Below are 4612 nucleotides of genomic sequence, written 5' to 3'. Positions count from 1 at the left end.
ATGGGAAGAGATTCATTCAATTTCAGAACGAATCTGCTGCGTGGTTCGGAGGTTAGATGCGTACATTTGAGCCGGCGGGACATAAGCTAAAATACACTTGCTGCACGTCACATAAAACGTTCAAAAATGTCAATATGTGGGAGTAAGAGAAGAGCAGACATATGGATAACGCAAGAGAGGCAAGAGAGAGCTCAATTCGGTCCGGTTTTCTGAGCGCAGACTCTGAAGCATACACACACGTCTCACAGCTCTCACAGCACGCGAGTACTCTTTCGCGTCGCATGAACGGTGAATTACACACAAAATGATGTCGAATTGTCCGTTTTGACGAGTATTCACGTAAACACAGTTGATTACGTCTTAAGTGAACGTAAACAGCAGGGAGAACGTTAGTTGCTATTGTCCGAGTCATTGATGTTAATCAAGCAACAACAGAAAGACAGAAAATCACTCTTGACTCTTGACTAAAAAACTAAAGATTAGCCCTAAAGATTAATCTAAATGTATTTATAGAAATAATGCTTGAAAGAGTTGCTATAAAGAATCCATAACTAGCCTATACAACCATTGGTATTTCATTAAAAAGAAGACCATGTTCGTGTTCTTTATGAGAAGTGGTTTTATTTAATTTTAACACAAAGGAATGTTGTGTGTCACCGCAGTTAAATCAGTGTCTAGCATGATAAAACCTTTATATCAAACCTATATAATGAGTTTGGACATTTTAGGGAAATGCTTAATAAATGCACTGTAACTAAACCCATTAGATTTTAGCCGACTAAATTTACTGTAGATTTACTGTAGATAGAAAACTAGACTAAAACTAAAAACAATTCAGATATGGCATTTTTAGTCAAAATATGACTAAAACTAAATGGCATTTTAGTCAAAAGACTACGACTAAAACTAAATCAAAATTTGCTGTCAAAATTAACACTGGCTACGAGGTGATTCATGTATGCTATATGGGGGTTATTTTATGTATGTTATATTTGCAGCAGCAATATTTCTTACATGCTCACAGCAGCATGTTGTGGATGTATTGGCAGTAGCAAGTCTCGGTACTGCAGCGTAGCAGATCTATTCCTCCAAGTCCAAATACATTAACATTATCATGTACATTACCATGCCAATCACTCCGAGAGTTGTCATGACAGAAATATATTTACATGTTGTGTTCTGATAAATGTTGACAAATACCAAATTAAATTTTTTTATTAACCTCTGAGAATCTTCTAATCATCCAATAAATAAATAATAATACATGATCAAATAGAAATTTGTAAAAAAAAATAAAAAAAAATCATTAAATTTTAATTAAATAATAATAATAATAGCAAAATATGCAAACATTTAAATATTGTTTAAATATTTTTTAAATAATTATTTCAATAATCACTATTTCAATAATTCGATTTCTGTTGGCATCAATGAATTTCAATTATTTTTCCAGTCATTCGTAATTAATGGGTAAGAATTTCTCAAATCATTTAATAATAAGCGACTGTATTCACGAATATGTTAACTAACAATAATAACTAATGTTACATACTAACAATATGTAAATAACTAACAATAATGAACCTTGGAGGACAATGCAAAGTGAATTTAAGTGCTATAAAATATATCAAAGTGCTATTGTTTTTACCAAATGACAACATAACTTTACTATGGTAACACCATAGTACTTTTTGAATGCGTAATAAAGACGTGCAGAAGACTCATTTCTCACGTACCTGATTTCATGAAAGGCAGTCTTAACATGTGACATAGCCTCTCTGCAGTCAGGTCTGCTCTGCACCGAGAACACAGCGAGCTCTCGTAAATTCAAATGAAGCGCAAAATGGATTCAGATCTTTTAAATCTTGACAAAACGCGCACAGCCTCCATCGTGTGTCTGGAAGAGGTGACTGTACATTTCCTTTTATTTACTCAAGATAACTCCCGTGAATCAGTCTTTAAGGAAACACGGTTTACTTACCTGCTGGACTGAAACAGTTCACACGCTGACATCGCGTCACGAAAAGCATCTTTAATCTCCCAGAATTCTCCATCTAGATATCTGGCAGGGCTGCTGGACTGTATTTGATTCTTGGATGATAACAACATGACTTGAGTTCCTCGTGTTTTCACTGTAACTGTAACTGTAACCGTAACATTCCACTTCCGCGTTTGGATGATGTCACCGCGTTGCGCGGCAACACTAATTCACTTTTTTTTATTTATTTTTTTTTTATTGCCTACTCGTTTATGAGGTAATTTATCAATTGTAATAAAAATAATAGCAATAACATTAAAATAGTAACAATAATAATAACATATCTATCTATGATGTAAAGGCATTCTTTGGACCTTTGTTAAAGTGCATTTATGCATTGTTTATTTAATCTATCATCAAAACAGTCATAGATTATAAGAATGCATGAAAGGATATGTTTCGTTTTGAATGCTGAATTCTAAAGGGTTTTTGTGGTTATATGCAGTGTTCGAATTGTGTCAACGCTCTTATTTTTCTAGAAGTGTGTCAAATTCTTACATTTAATCAATAAAGTCAATTACAATAATAAGTCATTTGGGGCTGTTACCAAACAAATAAAATCCAGTCATTCGTAATTAATGGGTAAGAATTTCTCAAATCATTTAATAATAAGCGATTGTATTCACGAATATGTTTAAAAATGTAAATAAATAGATACAAATCAAATAAAAATGTCCATGATATTTCAAAATTTGACTAATTTCCATGACTTTTCCAGGTTTGGAAATCACAATTTGAACATTTGCTGATATTTTCACGTTTTTCACGACTGAGGGATAATCTCTCTAGAATGTCTTTACATTTACAGTTACATTTTGTAGTTCACAATGCCTACTCTACAGCCGTTAACTCGCTTTCTCAGCAGATTTTCCCGTGGTATCCGAACGTTATTAAATATCAAATTTATATCAAATTTATATCAAATAATATCAAATAATGTGCATTATCAACAAAATTCATGCAATGCAGAGGAAACACAGAAGCTGCATCAGAAGTGGCATTTAGATGCATATACAAATTTGAAATTATTTAAAAATATATAAAAGGGTACTTTGAAATGTGAAATTAAAACCACCAGTAGGTGGCAGCAAGTCACTGTTAATAAGTGAGTCGTTGCGATTGAACCGAATCATTTAAATGGTTGATTCATTCAGGAACGAAACACCGTCATGTTGCTCAGAGACGCAAAACAGTGCTGTGGCTTTGTTTGGAACCGTTTTTGTTGGCGACATAGAGCAAAAATAGGCAATATGGTCTCTAAAACGTAAGTCTCTTAATATTAACTTCTTGTTTATTGAAGAAATTAATAATAAAACATAATAAGGAGAATTTTGTGTTGAACAATAAAAGTGAAGTAAAGACTTTTTGACCTTTGTTGAAGAGTAAATATGGATTTATGCATTGTGTATCTTGCTCTTTAATATCAAAACAGTCATCAAATACATGAAAGCATACATTTCTTTTTGTCTTTGCTGAATTGTGTGTGTGTGTAAAAGTAAAAAAAAAGTAAAAAGGTTATATTATTATTTTTTATTAATATTATTAAAGGACTGTAAAATTACATAACAGTCAAAAATGATGCCATTTCATGAAATGAGATAAGTGGCCTACAACTCTGCTGGATTTCATTATGTCCTATCAAGGTTAGATTGCTCCTCCCATTCTTATCACTGGCACAGCCAGGCGCCAGAACAGACACAAATAGACACAAATAAACTACTAGCTGTTTAACACAGGTCAGCATGGCCTTCGAAAAACATAACCACTTACTGCCCACACGGAAATGTAATATATGACATATATCAAGATCACTGTATCAAGATCACTGTATCAAGAGTGATCTTGCCATATAAGGTGCATCTGGGTAAAATAAGATAGAACTTTATAACATATAACATTTCCATAATAAAATTATGTACATATGTTAATATGTGACTCTGGACCACAAAACCTTAAATCTTAAATCGCACAGGTATATTTGTAGCAATAGCCAACAATACATTGGGTCGAAATTATCATATTTTCTTTTATGCCAAAAATCATTAGTAAAGATCATGTTCCATGAAGATATTTTGTACATTTTCTACCGTAAATATATCAAAACTTAATTTTTGATTAGTAATATGCATTGCTAAGGACTTCATTTGGACAACTTTAAAGGTGATTTTCTCAGTATTTTGTTTTTTTTTGCACCCTCAGATTCCAGATTTTCAAATAGTTGTATCTCGGCCAAATATTGTCCTATCCTAACAAACCATACATCAATAAAAAGCTTATTTATTACATTTAAAAAAATGGACCCTTATGGTTTTGTGGTCCAGGGTCACATATGATCTGTCATCTATGATTCTTAACTGTCTGTCTATCGGTCTACCTATTGTAATATTTTTACTCGACCTAAAAAATGACTTTTTATTGATGACAATGTCATGTTGATTCAGTCAAAATAAAAACATATTTTAATGTTCAATTCTTTGTTATGTACGTGTTTGTCTGTCTATACTGTGTGTGTGTGTGTGTGTGTGTGTGTGTTTGTGTTTGTGTGTGTGTGTGTGTGTGTGTGTGTGTGTATGT

The 4612-nt window shown here is 32.6% G+C and overlaps 1 protein-coding gene across 1 annotated transcript in view; it reads right to left on the bottom strand.

Moving 5' to 3' along the window:
• Positions 1-2139, bottom strand: part of LOC107679162 (acyl-coenzyme A oxidase-like protein) — a 58003-nt gene extending 55864 nt beyond the window's left edge. Inside the window, exon 1 of the mRNA XM_016474641.1 lies at positions 1982-2139. The gene's annotated coding sequence lies outside the window, so the exon portion shown is untranslated. The remainder of the gene's footprint in view (positions 1-1981) is intronic.
• Between the last annotated feature and the right edge of the window lie 2473 nt (positions 2140-4612).

This window comes from Sinocyclocheilus anshuiensis, unplaced genomic scaffold, assembly GCF_001515605.1.
Source record: "Sinocyclocheilus anshuiensis isolate Anshui unplaced genomic scaffold, SAMN03320099.WGS_v1.1 scaffold300, whole genome shotgun sequence".
In the NCBI taxonomy this organism is placed as follows: Eukaryota; Metazoa; Chordata; class Actinopteri; order Cypriniformes; family Cyprinidae; genus Sinocyclocheilus; species Sinocyclocheilus anshuiensis.
This window is presented reverse-complemented; position numbering and strand designations above follow the sequence as displayed.